Below are 21,749 nucleotides of genomic sequence, written 5' to 3' on the forward strand. Positions count from 1 at the left end.
ACAAATTAAGCTTTCTTTTGGTGATATTTGATCACTTTGCTCACTTCACTGCGCTATAAACGAAAAACTATTTTGAAAGAAATATATATTTTTTACGTTTTGCTATAACACACATTCAATTAAAAAAAAAAATCTTTATCAATTTAGGCCAACGTGTATTCTGCTACATATTTTTGGTCAAAAAAAATCACATTAAGGGCTAGATTCACAGTTGTAATACGCCGGCGTATTTTCAAATTTGACGCGTCGTAGCGTTGTTTTGAATCCTCAAAACAAGTTACGACGGCTTTAGGCTTCGATCTGACAGGCGTACGGCTTCGTACGCCTTCGGATCGTAGGTGTAATACTCCGGCGCCCGCTGGGTGGAGTTCGCGTCGTTTTCCGCATCGGGTATGCAAATTAGCTGTTTACGGCGATCCACGAAGGTACGCGCGTTCGTCGCATTCTCTTACGTCGTCGCTAGTCGGCTTTTCCCGTCGCAAATTAACGCCTGCTATTTCATGGCTTGGATTTAGACCAGCCATGTTAAAGTATGGCCGTCATTCCCGCGTCGAATTTCAATTTTTTTTTTTGCGTAAGACGTCCGGGAATGCGAAAGGACGTAATGCACGTCGCCGTTCAAAAAACACGTCGGGGCGCCGTAATTTCGCGCAAAGCACGGCGGAAAATTTCCTAACGGAGCATGCGCAGAACGTTCGGCGCGGGAACGCGCCTAATTTAAATGGTACACGCCCCATTTTAATTAGGCGGGCTTGCGCCGAACGCATTTACGTTACACCGCCGCAAGTTTACAGGCAAGTGCTTTGTGAATCAGCGCTGAAAACTTGCGGCGGTGTAACGTAAACGAGATACGTTACGCCGCAGCACAGGTACCTGAATCTGGCCCTTAGTGTTTATTGGTTTTGTGCAAAAGTTATAGCGTCTACAAAATATGGGATATTTTTTTTACTAGTAATGGTGGCAATCAGCGACTTATAGTGGGACTTTGATACTGCAGCGGACAAATTTGACTGACACTTTGACACGTTTTGGAGACCAGTGACACTAATACAGTGATCAGTGCTAAAAAAATATGCACTGTCACAGTACCAATGATTAACTTGAGGTTTCTAGTACTCTAGCGCCGCCTACCATCTATCACTCTAACACTTAAAGTCAGCACATTACACTTTTTTTGGGGAGCAGCTCCAATAATAATTATTTAATTTAGTACTTATAAATTCATAGTGCGAGGTTCCTAACACATTTTACCACTGTACCAATGAGAACTGTAACTGGCTGGGAAGGGGTTAACATCAGGGACAATTAAAGGGTTAAATGTGTTCCTAGCCAATGCTTGTGTACTGTGCTTTTACTAATGGAAGGCATAGATCCATGTCCCTGTTTTGCAGGAACACTGCAGGATCAATGCCTTCCTTACTGACAGAATGGTGATCTGTCTTTTTACATAGGCAGATCGCCATTCTGCCTGTGTACTGAACAATTAGTGGGTGCCGGTGGACATTGAGTCCACGGTACCCGCTGCTAGACTCCTGCTGTGTGTGATCACTGCGGGAGCAAGCCGCCGGTGGTGCGTATGTGCGCCCCCAGACCGGGAAGTTTTAGATCACATACTAGGGACATGATTCGCTGCAACCATGCTCTTTTGCCGCTGTATAACTAAGTTATATGGGTGGCAAGTGGGTAAAGTAGAACTATGGGCAAAATAAAAAAATGACATGCACAATTTTGTCTGTTTCCAGCATTAAAAAAGCTGCTTTTGTTTCACATAGTGCCCCTTTTGTTACCTGATCCTGCGAGTAGACCCAATTGGTTCTTGTTTTCCTTTATTTGGGCGACAACACTGTTCATTCTGCAGACCTAACAACTATATAGTGCAAGGGCCTGCCTGACTAAATACACATTTATTGGATAGTTTAGGTGGCTCCTCATTTTACAAAGTTATGTTAGACCTAAAGAAGATTGTATAGTCAGTCTCTCCATGTGAAAAAATCTGTTAATTTTTTGTGCTCTCTGCCTTTGATGCACTACACTAAATAATATCCTTATTCTAAAAAAATATACACATCCACTGCTTAACAACTTACATACCAATCACTTTTCCCCCTTCCTACCCAGGACAATTGTTAGCTTTCAGTGCTGTCGCACTTTGAATGACAATTGCGCGGCCATATTACACTGTAAACAAACTACATTTTTATCATTTTCTTCCAACAAATACCTGTAGAGCTTTCTTTTGGTGGTATTTGATCACCTCTGTGGTTTTTAGTTTTTGCGCTATAAATGAAAAGACCGACAATTCAAAGAAAAAAAACTGATGGGCACATAATTATAGGCGGCACTGATATGCGGCACTGGATAGGTAGCATTGATGAGGAGCTACTGACAGGCATTACTGAGTGGCACTGATTAGCACTTTCATGGGCACTAACAGGCATTACTGATAGGCACATTTTTGGGCACTGATTGGCACTGTTGTGGGCACTGTTTGGCTCTGTTGTGGGCACTGACAGGCATTTATTAGGGGACAGGCTGGCAGGTGTTGGGCACTGATTGGCACCTTTTGATGGGGGCTGTACTGATAATTAATGTGATGAATATCAGCACAGACCCCCCCTCTGACAGGGAGAGCCGCTGATTGGCTCTCCCTGTCAGCGTAAACTGAGGAAAGATGTTTACCGGCATTTCCTGGTTCACGCAATGATCAGCTGTGATTGGTCACAGCTGACCACATGGTAAGAAGCCTCTGTCTGAGGCTCCATACCACAATCAGAGTTGCTGTGTATCAGACTGACACACAGCACCTCTGATCGCCGTGATGCGCGTCCCTGCAGGCGCCTGCCAGCTATGTTATCTTGATCACGACATACAATGTCCGGTCAGGATATCACAACCACTTTGCCACCGTCATTCTGCTATATGGCGAGCGGCAAGTGGTTAATTGGCTCCTGAATCTCAAATATACAGTAGGACCATGGAGAACAAACATAGCATCCTACTAACAGAAAGTCAGATCACAGCTGTAAAAAAAAGGAATTTGGAAGAGGCTGAGAGCAAAAGGAGGTACTTTTGGGAGTTAAGAATACACACTGTGGGATTGATTTACTAAAGGCAAATATACAGTGCAGTTGCTCCAGAGCTTTGTAAATGAGGTAAGACTTCACTTTGTAAAGAGTACCCAATCACATGCAAGGAAAGTAAAAATAAAAAACAGCATTTTTACGTGCACTTGATTGGGTGATGGTAGTTTCTGATCATTAAATAAGCTCTGGAGCAACTTGCAAAGTGCCCAGTCTTTTTGCCTTCAGTAAATCAACCCTTGAGATTTTATTAGAGACGTCAGCCAGGTATTCTCAGCCCCGCCCACTGTAGCTGTTGGGTCAGGAAAGACAGTGGCGGGTGGTCACGTGAGCGCTGAGTGGCGCTCTGAAATTAGGTATGAACCAGTATTTTTTTTTATAAACAACGTGCACTGGGGCACATTCTGTAATATAACACAGGGGATTATAGGAAGAAGAATAGTGGCTTTACAACCACTTTCATCCCAAAGGAAAAAAAACAAACTGCTGTAACTGCAGTATGAGCTGGACTTTGACTTCATTTTATTATTGTATCTAAGCCCTTGTTCACACTGCCAGGCCACAGAGGTGATCAAATACCACCAAAAGAAATCTCTATTTGTGGGAAAATTATTATCTTTTTATTTCATTTGGGTAGAACGTCGCACGACCGCCCAATTGCCATTCAAAATGTTAGCTGAAAGCTGAAAATTGGCCTTGGCAGGAAGGAGGTGAACATGCCCGGTATTGAAGTGGTTAAGGACTGTATTGCAAAACCGCCAGCACTAATCAGGTTTAGGCCTCGTACACACGGCCGAGGAACTCGACGTGCCAAACACATCGAGTTCCTCGGCCAGTTCAGCACTGAAGCCGCCGAGGAGCTCGGCGGGGCGAGAGCTCCCATAGAACAACGAGGAAATAGAGAACAAGTTCTCTATTTCCTCGTCGAGCTCCTCGTCGGCTTCCTCGGCCGAAAGTGTACAGACGACCAGTTTCCTCGGCAGAATTCAGCCAGAAACTCGGTCGGAAGCTGAATTCTGCCGAGGAAACTGGTCGTGTGTACGGGGCCTTAGACCTGCACTAGAAAGTGGCATTTGCAGAATGAGCATCTGAATTTGATTGGTGAATACTAAAATTACTTCTTGCCTGACACTTTGTTAAAAAAAAAAAGCTTATACAGTATATGTTAAAGAAAGATTTTGGTTCTTTCACATTTTATGCTTGGAAATTAGTTTTCAAGAACAGACTACTTTAGAAGATTTGTATGTAATGTACTACTAATTCATGCTCTGCTTTAAAGGTATTATTCTGCCATGTATCTACAGTATATCAAATCTCTATATTTCCACTGAAGGAGGATCAATACAACTGAACAGTTGAATTCGTTTTAACTATTTATGGATATTCCATGCAATTCTTTATCCAAGTGATATTTTGATGATGCCATAGAAGGCGCCAATAGGTTCTAAAGTAATTTTGCTTTATTGCAAAACCGCTGTGTACTTGACAGGGAATGAGGATTTTAAGTGCGCCCACGTCTTGTCTGTAACTGAACAATAAGCAAGGTTCCTGTGAGCAGAAGCTGAAGCTACGACATCAGCAGCTTCATTCCCGATAAAGCAGCTTCATGAACACTCTGTGCTACAACACAGCTAATAGAGAGGTGGCTTTCTGTGCATAGAGATAGGCAGCCAATTATCTCTTTAATGAAGCGATGCGCTGATTGGAAAGACGACTGCAGCTAGCTTCCCCCCTGTGCATTAGTTCGGCTATACAAGAAGTGCTTGGTTTAGTAGGATTTCAAAGCCTTATAGCACCTCGATGATGTGGTCTTATCTCAATATTGGCTGCAGCATTAACTTGGTAAGAATGGCGTGCTAATTCGTCTGGGATACAATGAAACAAGGTGAAGAATCGGTGTTCTGATAAGACTAATATGCTCCCAGCATGGGAGCCGTGCTCCTGAATTATAAGAGCACTTACTCAATAACATTCATTTTCCTACTTTTAACTTGCTCAAAAAAAAAAACATAATAAGTGTTGATGTTCTGTTCAGTCTAGAATGATACATTTCTGATGTCATTCTTAAGGTGGACAGTCTGTAGGCGAGACGACATTTGCGTTTGCTAACATCATTAGGTAACAATGTATTGATTTTAAACTGCATGTTTCTAAAGAAATGCATTACCTGTCAGGGGGTTTTAATAAAGGTTTTCATACAAACCATTTTGCCAAGATATGCCTCATAGCCACCCATTACCATCCATTTCTGGGAGGAAGTAGGAATACATTCCCAGAATAACTACGCATCTAAACCCAAAACCAAAAGTTTTATATATTGCAGTTTATCAATCCTTATATGTGATGGCTATATTCATTTTCTTTTTTCACCTGGTAATCCAGTGAAAAAAAATCACTTTCTGTCCTACGGTGTCTATGCCCATTCTCTACACCAGGGATGCCCAACTTTTTGAAGAGTGGGGGCCACTTAAAGGGGTGTTCCAGTCATTTTTAATGTTTATTAAAAGTCAGCAGCTACAAAAAGTGTAGCTGCTGGCTTTTAATAAACATGCACTCACCTGCTCCACGTTCCAGCGACGCGCCGGCCGGGGCTCCGCTCCTCTCCCCCCTCTCCGGCCGGCATCTTCATTCTAAGTGTGGGCACCCGGCCGTGACAGCTTTCGGCTTCATGGCCGGGCACCCACTACACATGTGCGAGCGGTGCTGTGCCATCCGATTGGACAGGCGATCGCCTGGGACCTGTCACGTGTCCCAGGTCATTGCCTACAGGGAGGGGCTGCCAAAAGGTGATATGACGTATCGCCTTAGCAGCCCCTCAGCGGAAGGAGGAAGTAGGACAGGAAGTCCCAATCCTCCTGAAGCCCCCACTCCCCCCCAAAAAAATTACATGCCAAATGTGGCATGTAAGGGGGCAAAGAGTGGATTAAGCAGGTGGAACTCAGCTTTAAGCAGCTTGGTAACTGATTGTGGGCCACAATAAACAGAGCGGGTGGATGGCGGCCCACTCTATAGAGCCCAATGAGCTTTTTCTAGCGGATCAGATTGGAGGTAGACATTTTTTTTTATCTTGGGAGAGTGCATGTGATCAGCATAGGGCCAATCAGCACTGTCCAGACAGAGGGTTGGAGGTCCTGCATCCTGATAGAACAGCCAGTGCAGTATAACAACTCCTCCAACAAGCTTTAACCAGGCACTGATAGAAGTCACAAGATTGCTATATACTACTGATGAGAAAGGGTATTTAGCAGTTTATATTTACTAAAATACCTGCATTTCCACATGTTGTGTACCGTGGGAGACCAGATATAGTGATTGCATGGTCCTGGGTTTAGTAACACTTGAAATAATAAATTATTTATAAAGATCCTTGTATCTGGCCAAAAGAGGAACAACTGAGGAAGAAAGCCAGACAGAGGGATTTGGTTCTGAAAGAGGAAAATCCTTCCAAATGAGGGAAGTTGGGAGGTATGGATATCTATGTATAAGCACAGGCAACGACAAAACCTACACAATGTAATCTAAAAGTATAGGCGGGGTGGAATACTTCAACTAAAATAAAATCCCCAGCATTAGCAGTATTGGGTGGTGCGAGCTTATGATACAGACACATTCTCTTGTAGGATATGAGCATGCACTGTAGGTCTGTGTGTATATCAGATGAAAAAATAAGTGAGCAGTGGGAGGATCATTAGCCAATGTGCACAACCAGCCTAAACCTGGGTCGGGGTGAAGACCCCCTTGGTCAACTTAAAGCTCAAAGGTAAACAGTTCATAAGCGGAAATACACAAACATGTTAAATAGAACACTATTCCGAGCTAGCAGTGTGGATAACAGTTTGCATCTTAGCAACGATCTCATCAAAAGGAAGCCATTTAGTGAGATGGGGTGATTTGCTGAGCCTGGAAGCTGCAGCCAGTGTCGAAATTCCTCTTAATGCAGTAATTTCTGATAATTGCAGACACAAATTTAGAACAACAATTTGTTGAAAAGGCACAAAATACATTTATCTGTATAGAACAGGTGGCAAATGTGTGCGAAAATTAGTCACCAATTAGAAGGTATTAACCTTTTAGTTGCTGCATCTGTACTTTTATTAATTGTTGGAACTAAAGTTTATTTAGTTTTTTATGGGCTCATTTGGGTTTTATGGGTAAAACTTTAGGCCATCATAAATAGCACAGATGAGGATATGACCCGAGATCAAATATGGACACATAAAACTATCAGTATCTATCCATATGTGCATTTTTTTTTAAGTGGAATTAATGGAAATGTATCCAATGTCATTTATTTTTAGAAATATATGTAAAAGACATCAGCTTGATGTAAATAAGCTCTTCAACATATGTAAATGAACTAAAATTCCTCTCGCTATCTCTCTCCCTCTCTATTATATATATATATATATATATATATATATATATATATATATATATATATATATATATATATATATATATATACACACACACACACTACAGCGCCTTGAAAAAGTATTCATACCCCTTGAAATGTTCCAAATTTTGTCATGTTACAACCAAAATCATAAATGTACTTTATGTGATAGACCAATACAAAATAGCACATAATTGTGAAGTAAAAGGAAATTAATAAATGGTTTTCATTTTCTTTACCAAAAAATATATCAGAAAAGTATGTGCATTTGTATTCAGCCACTCCAACCCCCCCCCCCCCGAGTCAATACTTTGTAGAACCACCTTTCACTGCAAGTCTTTTTGGGGATGACTCTACCAGCTTTGCACATCTAGAGCGTTTTTTTTGCCCATTCTACTTTCCAAAATAGCTAAAGCTCTATCAGATTGGACGAGGGGAGTCTGGGAAGAGCAATTTTCAAGTCTTGCCACAGATTCTAACAGGTTTTCTACTAAGATTGCCCATCTTTCCATCAACTCTGACCAGCTTCCCTGTCCCTGCTGAAGGAAAGCATCCCCACAACCTGATGCTGCCACCATCATGTTTCACGGTGGGGATAGTGTGTTCAGCGGTGTTCTTTTTCCGCCACACATAGCGTTTTGCTTTTAGACCAAAAAGTTAAATTTTGGTCTTATCTGACCAAAGCACCTTCTTCCACATGTTTGCTGTGTCTCCCATATGGATTCTCACAAACTACAAATGGAACTTCTTATGGCTTTTTTTCAACATTGGCTTTCTTCTTGCCACTCTTCCATAAAGGCCAGAGATACCATGGGCCATGTCTTGGTAGGTTTTCAGTTGTGCCATACTCTTTCTATTTTCGGATGATGGATTGAATAGTGCCCATGAGATGTTCAAAGCTTAGGATATTTTGTTTTAACCTAGCCCTGCTTTAAACTTCTCCACAACTTTATCCCTGACCTGTCTGGTGTGTTCCTTGGCAATCATGATGCTATTTGTTCACTAAGGTTCTCTAATAAACCTCTGAGGGCTTCAGATAACAGCTGTATTTATACTGAGATTAAATTACACACATGTGGACTCTATTTACTAATTAGGTGACTTCTGAAGGCAATTGGTTCCACTAGATTTTAGTTAGGGGTATCAGAGTAAAGTGGACTGAATACAAATGCACGCCACACTTTTCAGATATTTATTTGTAAAAAAAAAAAAATTGAAAACCATTTATCATTTTACTTCAACATCGGAATTATGTGCCACTTTGTTTTGGTCTATCACATAAAATCCCAATAAAATATATTTACGTTTTTGGTTGTAACATGACAAAATGTATAAAGTTTTAAGTTGAAAATACAACATCAGTAGGGGTGTCTATGAGACCTACAAAACTGATGTCTGGAGTGAGCTAAAAAGTACATTGGCAGCTATACGCTTCAGGCCTGCTATAAGAACTTGTTTAACCACTTGCCGTTCCTGTCAGCAGGGGAAATGCTGATTTTCTGTTCATACAATGTATGAACAGAAGATCAGTGTTTCCCCTAGTGAGGCCACCCCCCCCCACAGTAAGAACACACCCAGGCATACTTAACCCCTTCCCCGCCCCCTAGTGTTAACCCCTTCACTGCCAGTGGCATTTTTATAGTAATCTAATGCATTTTTATAGCACTGATCGCTATAAAAATGCCAATGGTCCCAAAAATGTGTCAAAAATGTCCGAAGTGTCCGCCATAATGTCGCAATACCGAAAAAAAAATCGCTGATCGCCGCCATTACTAGTAAAAAAAAATATTAATAAAAATGCCATAAAAATACCCCCTATTTTGTAAACGCTATAACTTTTGCGCAAACCAATCAATAAACGCTTATTGCGATTTTTTTTTATGAAAAATATGTAGAAGAATACGTATCGGCCTAAACTGAGGAAAAAAAATGTTTTTTTATATATTTTTGGGGGATATTTATTACAGCAAAAAGTAAAAAATATTCATTTTTTTCAAAATTGTCGTTCTATTTTTGTTTATAGCGCAAAAAATAAAAAACGCAGAGGTGATCAAATACCACCAAAAGAAAGCTCTATTTGTGGGAAAAAAAGGACGCCAATTTTGTTTGGGAGCCACGTCGCACGACCGCGCAATTGTCTGTTAAAGCGACGCAGTCCCGAATCGCAAAAAGTACTCTGGTCTTTGGGCAGCAATATGGTCCGGGGGGTAAGTGGTTAAAGCCTAACTTTGGACAGATAAAACGATATCCCTTGCTGTGGTGCTGTACTTGCATTGCAAGGGTTGATTGCTCATTTTTGACTGGGGTAACAATAAAAGGAAATACATCTCCTCCCCACAGCTAAACCAGTCCTTGCAGCTTCTGCACCTCCACATTCTAGTGCTCTAGAGTCCTGACATCATCAAGCTCAGGGCAAAGTTCATAACCATGCTCTGAATCAGCATTTTGATGAAGTCTACTAGTAACTGCTTTACAGCAGAGCTAAAACACAGCATATCTAAATGGAGGAAAATGATTGTGCCTGGAGTTGGGCTTTAAGGTTTTATTTGTTTGCTTAAACAGCACACTAAGGTTTTTACTCAGCGCTGTACTGGTTGCCAACAAATGACAATATTAGGTACAATAATAACTGAACAGTGTATGGCACCAAATTCTAAATTATGTGTGTATACAGGAGAACCCAATGGTGTTGAACACATGTCTAAAGATTATTAAAAATAAAGATAAAACTGAGAGTAAGAAGTCCCTGAGGTGAGCTGAAAATTTGGATGGATGAAATCAAAAGTCTCTGATTTCATCAGTCATATAATCTCTCAAAATAAGTCCACTCAAGGGGTTCTGGTCCATGCTGAGACCCGCGTGAAGACGGATCCACCGTTGTAAATGCCGGGGAGCGACCAAAAGGACACAGAGCTGTCAAGGAGCTGTCAGACCTGGCAATGAAGTAGCCAATCAGAAAATGTTTTGGAGGCAGGACCACGCCTTAGCCTGCTGGCTAAGCTGACCTCCCGGTTTTAAATTTAAGCCACCATTAACCCCACACTACCCAGGTAGAAACAGTGAGATGTAGAAGGAACTGTGGACAGGCTAGTAACCGTATTAAATCATAAAAAGCAATCATTAGAAGCAATTACAGGATAACCAGAACTAGTATATGAAAAAACAATTGAATGACAAAGACATTATCAGAAAAAAACTTTTTTCGTGAAACTATTATTACTGTCTGAAAATGTTTCTGTAAAAAAGTAATAAGGATTGAAATTTATAAATAGTAAAACATGATAAAACAATGGATGCTATCATTATAGAATAGTATATGCTTTATAAAGAATCAATATTATAAATAAATTATAATTTTTATAACTTCAAAATGGGAATTGTACAGAACAGATCATTTGGAATACTATGGGGCAGAAGAGGTATTTATTAACAGTAACCTTGAATTAATGTAATAAGGGACCAACAAAGAAAAAGGTAAATACAATAAAATAAAATAGAACTGGAAATCCAATCCAATTGAACCAAAAGGAACAAGTTTGGAACTGTGAAACATGACTGTTATACTCAGGTACATATTCATGAAAATATAACGTATATGCTAACGGGCACAAATACTGGTATTAACAAAATATGTAAGGGAATTGCAAGGGATGCAGCGACATGGGCTAATGTGGCAGTTACCAGGATCTAAGATTGGTCCAAATGGAAAACCCCATATAAGTGTGGTGTATGACTTTTCGAGATGCGCTGTGGATATGTGTCAGTGCATATCCCCCCAAACCTCAACCTGGTGTTTAGGAGGGCACAAAATATAAAAAAATTATATCACTTCCAGTAGGATTCAGACAAGTAATAGGGACTTCCTGGGTTCTATCCCAAGGATGTTTTCTCTTGCAGGGATGTACCGTTGTTTTAAGAAGAAATATCTCACATGTTAAGCATGGCCAAAAGACCTTCTCTGATTTCAAGGGAAATACATTTGAGATTAATTAATTTATTACATGTTCCACCAACTATGCAGTTTTCCTAATTACCTGTCCCAGCAAGATGTGCTACGTGGGCCGTACAATTGAATCACTCCGTACTAGATTCTGAGAACATAGAAATAAAGCTATGTGCACTGGAAACCTTTTGGAAATTCAAACTTAACAGTCTATTGCCAGAAAGGCCTTAATAATGGTCTTACTTTTTATTTTTCATCTGCTTCTTCATCCTATCACTTATTCCAGACACATATCCATAACGCACCCTGAAAAGTCATTCACCAAACTTAAGCAACGTCTTTCATTTGGACTGATCTTAGATCCTGATAGCCACCACATTGGCCCATGTCTCTGCATGCCTTGTAATCCCCTTGCATACTTTGTTAATACCAGTATTTATACGTTATATTTTTATGCACATATACCTGACTATAATAGTAATTTTTAACAGTTGCAAACCTCAATAAAATTGTACATCCTACCCAGATTCTCTGCCCTCATGTTCATTTGGTTCAATTGAATTGGACTTCCAGTTCTATTTTATTTTATTGCATTTACATTTGGCTTCTTTATTACATAAATTCAAGGTTACTATTAACAAAAACCTATTCTCCCCCATAGTTTTCCAAATGATCTGTTCTATACAATACATTTTTAGGTTATAAAAACGATAATTTATATGTATTTTTCTCCATTAATATTTATTCTTTATAAAGAATATGCTATTCTATAATGATAAAATCCATTGTTTTATCATATTTTACCATTTACTGGTTTCAATCCATATTACTTTTTTACAGGAATGTTTTCCACAATAATAATAGATACACAAAAAAAAAAAACATGTTTCCTATTTTAATGTTTTTTAAGCGATTCTCTTTTTTATTATTTTTTTAACAATCGATTTTTTACTTATATCTCTTGATATATTCTTATACATTATGTATAAAATAATTTCTGCCAATATGGCTTGTCATGCAATTGTTTTTTGATACAGTTCTAGTTATTATGTAGTTGCTTCTAATAATTGCTTTTAATGACGCAATACTGTTACTAGTTCCCTCACATCTCACTGTTTCCCCCTCGGTAGTGTGGGGTCAATTGGGGGCTTATATTTAAAACCTGGAGGTCAGCTTAGCCAGCAGGCGGATGAAGGAGCCGTGGCCCTGCCTTCAAAACATGTTCTGATTGGCCACTTCATTCCCAGGTCTGACAGCTCCTTGACAGTCCTGTCAAGGTGGTTTACCGGCGTCTGCCCAGCTCATTGCATATTTTCACGCGGTGGATCCGTCTTCACCGCGGCTTCAGCATGGATCTGAACCCCTTGAGTTGACTTATTTAACATACTAGTACATTATGAAATACTTACCCCAGAATTAAGCTCTCCTTCTTCTAGGTTTGAGTGCTCCGGCCGTGTGATTGGCCGAACCACGATGACATCACTCCCACACATGTGCGCAGGAGTCACAGTCGTAGCACAAAGCTCTGAAGGGATGATACGGGCATGCCATCCCTTCAGAACACATACGCCGGTGACATCAGTCATGCAGTGTAAGTAACAGTGCAAGTTTAGAAGATATTCACTGTATCTACAGGTAAGCCTTATTATAGGTTTACCTGTAGGCACAAGTGCCAACAAAAAGACTTTACTATCACTTTAAGAATAAAAAAAAAAAAACTATACACTTCCTTTATCCACTTGAGTACTAGCTTAATATACTTCATTACCAGAACATTTTTCAGATTTCCGTGCTGTAGGAGTTTGGCTGACAATTACCTGGTTGTGTGACACTGTAACCAAATAATTGTATCCCTTTTTTGAGACATGTAGAGCTTTATTTTGGTGACACTCAACGACCCTTTTATTTAAAAAAATTCACAATTTAAAGGAAAAAAGACCAAACTTTTTGAAAACTTTTTATAGCTTTCTGTTTAAAAAAATAAATAAAAACTTTTTAAAATATCAGGACAGTACGAAAACCTCCAAAACCTGGAAAGCAAATCAGAGCAAAATAATTTATTATGCCACGATTTTTTGGAAAGGAAGAAACATGCTGCCATTTAGGTGGTTAATATATGAGGCATGTAATGGTGCACAGTGTATGCTTGGGAGGCGGCAAAGGGGTTCATTTACAGGTCCCTTATGGTGGAAGGTTTGAGATAAGGGGGTCAAAGTGCACCATTAGGAAGGTGAAAGTGCTGATAAAATGAGATTATATATATATAAATAAGAGGGTAGGGAATGGTGAAAAGGTTAAAAAAAAATCACACAATCAAAAGTCTATTCAAAGCCCAAACTTTTTTTTTTTTTTTTTTTTAATAGAGTATTGGAATGTTTCAAAGTTTTTTTGACAGCTGTGTCTTTATTAGGGAGAGTTCCCTTTATTTCCTATTCTTTATATATTTGTGTCACTGTGAGTTTAGGATATGTAGTGTTGTTTTTGAAGTCAATGAAGAAGTGTTTTTTTCTTTAATCTAACTATGCAAATGTAGAATATTAATTGGATATAATACCTGCTTATTACTCCTCCAAGCAACGTGCCTTTGATTCCGTAGCCACTAAACATGAAAATGCAGCCTAGGCTGTTTTTTGAATGTGAAATGACATCCATTGGTATTTTTCTAAGGAAATAACTCACAGTTCCAAATGTGGCTAACAAGAACACTGAATTACAATGGATATGCTGCAGATCAACACAAGCATTTAAATGGGTTTGAAGCATCAAGCATGAATATAAGAACATTAAGTGCAGGTGTGGCATAAAAATATACAATGTCTTGTTATTGTGTTATTAGGAAGGTTTATACACGTAAATGATTTTTTTCATCCAATATGCACATCTGCTGAATAATTCATGTTAAACTAGTTCCCCTGAGTAGTGCAAGCGGCTCTTGCTTATGAAGAATACTGTGACAGAAATAATTTGACAACATTTGGCTGCTTGGGGCCAGTGTGTGTCAATATTTAGGTCGAGGGGAGGGGGGAAGGGATTTTGGGGGGGACTTTTCGCGGCACTGATAAAGACAAACTGATAAAAAATATCACAATTTATTGAACAAAAAAGAAAATAAGTATAATACAAAAACAGTTTAAGAACAAACCCCACATTTCACAACAGAAAGCAAAAAACAGACTGTGTCTTAATGTAAGGAATTGATGACCTCGACCGGTTTCGCGGTGATTTACCGCTTCTTCAGGAGGAAATTCTTTTCTTTTCTAAAAAGTATGCATAGACATATAAATAAACAAGCAGAATATACAATATGAGTATACATTTGTACAATTCAATACAATGCGTTATATAGTGGAGCCGATCACTCACCCAGGTTGGTCATATGATCAGACGTGGAGCCTGGTATAAGCCTTCCGTGGCGCGTGGAGGGGGATATTTTATTTAGACGGGCTCTATTGAGGTGAGGAGTAGAATAAATCATATATACACGGAATGGTCAATTAATTATTGGGGTATGGGTCACCAGTGAGTGAATAAAAGGAAGTGTGTGTGAGTGGCGGAAAAAAGGGGGGGAAAGAAGAAAAAGGAAAATGAAAGGGGGGGGGGGGAAGGAGAAAAGAGGGAGGAGGGGGAAGGGGAGGTAAGTCAATAAGGGAAGGAGAGAAATGGGGGGGGGGGGAAAGGAGGAATGAGGAGGGAAGAGGTTGTTTGAAAGGGAAGAATAGGAAGGGCAGGGGAAAGGAAAAAGAAGGGAGAACGAGGGGGAGGGTGGGGTTGGGATTTAGAATAATTAAGGTTGGGGTTAGCATGAAGGGGGAGAATAGGGGGGGGGAAAGGGGATGAGGAAGAATAGAGAGGGAGAAGGGTGGGGAAAAGAGAGAATGGGGGAAGAGGGCAAGGAAGGATAAGGGGAGGAGGGAAGGGGGTGAGAGAAAAAGGGGAGGGGGGAAGGGGTCAGTGAAGTGGTGCGTAAGGTGTCTGGACAAGGGGTAAAAATCGGGGGAAAAAGCAAAAAAAGGGGGATGTGAAGGGGAAAACAGGAAGGGAAGGGAGGTTGGTGTGAAGGACGGGTATGTGTGAAGTGTGTGGGGTACAGGAAGGACAGGGGAAGGAAGTGGAGGAAAGGGGGATGTGGGGGGAAAAAAAGATTAGAAAAACAGGAAAGTGAGGGTTGGTTTAAAAAAAAGGGGGATGAAGTGGGGGGAAGAGAAAAGTGTTGGATAAAATGAGTGAAGGAGGGGAAGGGGGGAAGGGGGGGGGGAAAACAGAGAAATAGAGAGAACGGTGGGCCGTGAGATGGCTAGTGAGGATCGTGAATTAGTGACCTTAATAGGAAAACATCCGCATATACAAGAAATGCATTGTTATATGCAGGGATACATGAAAATGGGGGGGGGGGGGGGAGGTGGGGGGGTTTGGTGAACGGGGAAGGCCCATCAATAGATACGTCAGTGAGTAAGGAGAATCCAACACCAAGGTGACCAACCAACAATATACACTCCCCAAGGGGTCCTTACCAGGACTGCAGCAAAGGTACGCAGATTACTGGGGCACAGAGAACCGGACAATGATAGCCTTGTGTGTATTATCGCAAACTGCCAGGGTACAGGCAAGCATTAGGCACTCGATCCAACTGAGGATTCCAAAGGAAGGAGTTTTAAGCCATAGAAAAAGGTTGCAGGGTCAGTAGGAGAGGAGCCTTTGTAATAAGGCATAAATCTTACTCACCTAGGCTCAAGAGTGTCCACGTGTGTCCCCAGGGAGAGCATCCGTGCTGACTCACAGAAGCGGCTGTATCAGCCGCTTTTGTAAGCATCCCTGGACGGCGCGTGACGTCATCAAATTGCGACGCCGCCGCCGTCCAACGTCCCACCAATCCCAGCACCTGAGTGCGTGGGTGTGCAACTACTGACCCAATGGCATGACGCCAGGTCATAGGTTGCAAGCAGAGAGCTCCGATTGGTGCTCTCTGCCGGGGACGACACTCCACGCGCCAATCAAAGGAAGGAACCAGGTCCAGGGACCGATCAATCAACCAGGCTGTCAGAGCTCCAGAAAAACGCACCATATTGTAAATAGAAGATACATAGACATTTATATCGCATGGACAGCAATAAACAAGATCAGTATTGAATACATAGAAAGGGTGGGGGATTAGTCCACCACGGTACTTGGCTATTGGTTCAGAGTTGGAGGTTACTTATTGCCAAAACGGGATGCTGGAGTAGCATCAGACATTTACCCTTTAGTGTCCATATATATATATATATTGAGGCAGGGTGAAGCCTCACAAGTTAATGCCACAATCTATTTAAAGATAAATGGCAATTAGGACATCAGCAAGGGAAGGCAAAGAAGGGTGGGAGGGGAAGGGAAAGGGAGAAGGGGGGGGGGAGACAAGAGGGAAGGTTTGAAAGGGTAAGGGGAAAGGTAATGAAGGGTCAAAGGAGAAGGAAAAAGGGGGAGGGAGGGGAGGAGGGGGAGGGGAATGGGGGGGGGGGTGGAGTTTTTTTTAGAGACTGGAAGAGAATCCATTATTGAATTATTGATGTTTAACGTAAAAAGGATTTGTAGGAGTTCATTTCATTTAATCCTGGGAATGTCGTGGCATCGAGATGCTCGATCCACAGGCATTCTTTTTGTAAAATGGTTCTATTCCAGTCTCCCCCCCGTGGATGTTGTGGGATTATTTCCAAAATAAAAAACTTTACAACAGAGAGATCATATCTGTGGTATAGTCCAATGTGACGCCCAACAGTTGTTAATTTCCCTACATTTGAATCGTACAGGTGATCACCCATACGTTGCCGAAATTCTCTAAAGGTCTTGCCTATATAAAAGGCTCCACATATACAAATCATACAATAGACAATACCCTTTGTGCCACAATTGGCCAGGAAGGGGGGGTAAAAATCTTCACCATTAGGTAATAAAAAATGTTCACCTTCCATTACCCACGGGCATCTTGGGCAATTGCCACATTTATAGGTGCCCCTGGGTGATGTGTGTGTTGTATGTTCTGTGGTATAGTGACTCTTAGTCAGTCGGTCGCGTAGTGAATGGGCCCGGCGGAACACCATTTCAGGTTGTTGTTTGACATATTTTTTCAGAGTATTGTTTTCAGCGAGGATGTGCCAATTGGCTTGCAATATGTTGCGCAATTCATTATGGTGTGCGGAGTACGTTGTAATGAATCGTACTGACTCATGTGTACGTTTTTTTATGTTTTTTGAGGGATCATACAGCAGGGAGTGTCTAGGTCGAAGGCACGCCCTGTTGTAGGCCTTTTTTAAATTGGTGTGGGTATAGCCACGGGCAAGAAGGCGGTCTCGTAATTCGTCCGCCTGTCTTTTAAAGTCTGTTAATATTGTACAATTCCTCCGCAACCGTAAGTATTGGGCGAATGGAATACTTCGGATAAGAGGTTTAGGGTGGGCGCTGGAGGCATATAGAAGGGTATTACCCGCTGTTGGTTTTCTATAGAGATCGGTATACAATGTGCCGTCAGCCTGTTTGATGACGGTCAGGTCCAGGAAGGGGACCTGGCTTTCATCAGACACCACCGTAAACTTTAAATTAAATTCATTGATATTGAGTGTCTGTACGAACTCAAGTAGAGATTCACTTGAACCTGTCCAAATGATGAACAGGTCGTCTATGAATCGATACCATACCAATATCTTGTCCATAAATCTACTGTATAGTTCACTTGCATTCAAAAAACGTTCCCACGCACCTAGATATAGGTTTGCGTAGGCTGGGGCACAGGAGGTGCCCATAGCCACGCCCTGGGTTTGTAAAAACAGTTCGTCATTAAAGATAAAATGATTTTTAGTCAAAATAAACAATAACAACTGTAAAACAAAGTTCACTAAAGGCCAGGAAGTATTCTCCTGTTCGTAAAGGAAAGAGCCGGCCATCCTGACTCCCTGCTCGTGGGGGATGCTTGAGTACAGAGCCTCTACATCCAAGGCCACGAGCAGGGCGCCAGGAGGGACTTGGATTTCCTCAATGTGTCTTAGCAAATCCGAAGTGTCTTTAATAAAGGACGGAAGACTGGTCACATGTGGCATAAGGAAGGCATCGACAAACCTACTAGCACGGTCTGTAAGTGAGTCGATGCCTGAGACAATCGGTCGTCCAGGTGGCTTTTGTAAACTTTTGTGGGTTTTTGGGAGGGCATAGAAGGTAGGAAGGTGATCGGCTCCACTATATAACGCATTGTATTGAATTGTACAAATGTATACTCATATTGTATATTCTGCTTGTTTATTTATATGTCTATGCATACTTTTTAGAAAAGAAAAGAATTTCCTCCTGAAGAAGCGGTAAATCACCGCGAAACCGGTCGAGGTCATCAATTCCTTACATTAAGACACAGTCTGTTTTTTGCTTTCTGTTGTGAAATGTGGGGTTTGTTCTTAAACTGTTTTTGTATTATACTTATTTTCTTTTTTGTTCAATAAATTGTGATATTTTTTATCAGTTTGTCTTTATCAGTGCCGCGAAAAGTCCCCCCCAAAATCCCTTCCCCCCTCCCCTCGACCTAAATATTGACACACACTGGCCCCAAGCAGCCAAATGTTGTCAAATTATTTCTGTCACAGTATTCTTCATATTAAATGGGATGTAGGCACCTTGTTACTTTTTGTAATTTTATTTTAAAAGAGGCGACACTCTCCCCTTTTTCTCAATCGGCTCTTGCTTATCTTTGCCTAATCAGCAAAGAATAACAGAAACAATTTAAGGATTCTATATGCAGTCTCTTCTATAGTCTGCACTGTGACTGTTTCTTGTCCATTCATGGTCAATGTGGAAAGTTGGGGAGAGAAGGTCATCACTGATAGACACACCGCTGGCCCCGCTTATCATAGAAGGCATTAATTGTCATCAAGATAGACATGTTTGTGAAACTAAACAGCAAAGTATTAGCCCCACTGAGTACATTATTTTTGATCTGAAAACTATATAGATTGCAATCAGATTCATAAAGTATTTTTAGAGCCCTAGTACATAGTTGTCACTGCTTGATCTATAATTTTGTATGGTACAATCTTCCTTTGTGAAATATGTAGGGATATAGGATTTGGAGATTTGTGAGAGGCTAAGAGAAATTGAAGGTACTTTTTTGAGTTAAGACTAGATATGTGAATAGAATTTTCTTTCTTTCTTTTTTTTAACCAGAGTTTTAAACCCTAAAGTGGAACTTACGCTCATCTGATTCCTCCCCCCTCCGGTGACACAATTGGCACCTTTCAGGGGAAGGGGGAAAGATGCCTGTCTTTGACAGGTATCCTTTACCACTTCCTGGAGTCCGGGCCGTGGCTCGTGACATCACAGCAGAGCTCCCTCCTCCTTCCCTGGCCGCCGGGCCAATAGGAGAGAGGAGCGGGGCCTTGTGCATGTGCAGTAGGGTTCCCGGCGTGAAGCTGAAAGGCCACTGCCGGGTTCCCTTACCTGCAACGGTGGCGGCAGGTGATGGGATCATCAGCTGCGGTGCCGACATTGAGGGACTCCAGGACAGGTAAGTGTCCTATTATTAAAAGCCAGCAGCTGTAGTATGTGTAGCTGCTGGCTTTGAATTTTTTTTTCAGGGCTGTATAAATCCAAAGACTTACATATCCCTTGTTAGGTTAAGCAGCCCCAAATACAGCATTTATTTTAACTTTTTGTCCAGAGTTTCTTTAATACTCAAATAGGCGCTGGATCAAAATAGGTAAAGGCATCTTGAAGGCTTGAAGTATGCCAAGAATACTTTACCTACTGCATTGCATTGTATATAGTGTCCTACCTGACATAGAAAAGCAGCCACTTTATCTATGGATGACTTACAGTTCATTCTGAGAATTCTTCTAAACCACTGCCTAGCAGTGCATGATGGGATTTATAGCTCAATAACATCTGGAGAGCCACAGGTTGACTAAACATAATGTAGATAGGGGACTCATGAATAAACTGTTTCATGTTGAGCAGTATGCCATTGGGACAAATAGGCAATCCCATTGTGGAGGAAAGAAGGTTATTGAGTAGGCTATATTGTACTAATGTGTTTTGTCTTTGGGGTCCAATAAACATGTGATAAAGGAAACTCACTCATTTAACCAGAATGTCTTCTAAGGGATCCATAATTTCAGTTGATGTTTACGCGGCAGTGAAAGTATACAGCACACAGTGGGGGTTGAGGAAGACTCTCAGTTAATTAAAGCTTCATGAGTTAAATGAGGTTTGTGTAATGAGCAGCCTAATTCATTGTGTGTGTATCACTTTGTTTGGGAAGAGTAATTATAGCCTCAGTCACTAGTAAGAATCTGAAGCTACATTTCCTGACCTAGTTCAGTGGAATAGTGGCTAGTCCTCGGTAGCCTTCACACTTCTAAACAGACATGTAGGGTTTTTGCCTTATAATAAAGTAAATGTAAATAAATAGTGTTGTGTACTAGCACACGCAAAACTTAGGGGTAGATTCACGTAGAATGGCGTAACTTTGTGCGGGCGTAACGTATCCTATTTACGTTACGCCTCCGCAACTTTTACAGGCAAGTGCCATATTCTCAAAAAAAGTTGCGGCGGCGTAGCGTAAATAGGCCGGCGTAAGCCCGCCTAATTCTAATTGTGAAGAGGTGGGCGTGTGTTATGTAAATCAGGCTTGACCGGGCGTGATTGACGTTTTTCCCGAACGGCGCATGCGCCATCCGTGGAATTTCCCAGTGTGCATTGCTCCAAAGTACGCCGCAAGGACGTCATTGGTTTTCGACGTGAACGTAAATGACGTCCAGCCCCATTCACAGACAACTTACGCAAACAACGTAACTTTTTCAAATTTCGACGCGGGGACGACTACCATACTTAACATTGGTACGCCGCACTTACGCCACCATATAGCACGGGTAACTATACTCCGGGAAAAGCCTAACGTAAACGGCGTAACTGTACTACGTCGGCCGGGCGTACGTTCGTGAATTCGCGTATTTAGCTGATTTAAATATTTTGACGGGTAAATCAGCGTACACGCCCCTAGCGGCCAGCGTAAATATGCAGTTACGTTCCGACAGCGTAAGAGACTTACGCCTGTCGGATCTAAGGGAAATCTATGCGTAACTGATTCTAAGAATCAGGCGCATAGATACGACGGCGCAACTCAGAGATACGACGGCTTATCTGGAGATACGCCGTCGTATCTCCTCTGAGAATCTGGCCCTTAATGTACAGCTCTACAATTTGCTTTGCCTAAGTGCAGAAATTGGTATAACCAGGGGTACTTAATTACATGGTTTTCCCAAATGTGTTGTGTCACAGAACTCAGAACAGTCTGGAAAGAAAAATAGATGGTCAGGTG

The 21,749-nt window shown here is 41.4% G+C and overlaps 1 protein-coding gene across 1 annotated transcript in view; it reads right to left on the minus strand.

Moving 5' to 3' along the window:
* ERBB4 (erb-b2 receptor tyrosine kinase 4) overlaps positions 1-21,749 on the minus strand; it is a 1,211,692-nt gene that overhangs the window by 235,145 nt on the left and 954,798 nt on the right. The gene's annotated exons all lie outside the window — the stretch shown is intronic.

This window comes from Rana temporaria, chromosome 6, assembly GCF_905171775.1.
Source record: "Rana temporaria chromosome 6, aRanTem1.1, whole genome shotgun sequence".
NCBI lineage: Eukaryota > Metazoa > Chordata > Amphibia > Anura > Ranidae > Rana > Rana temporaria.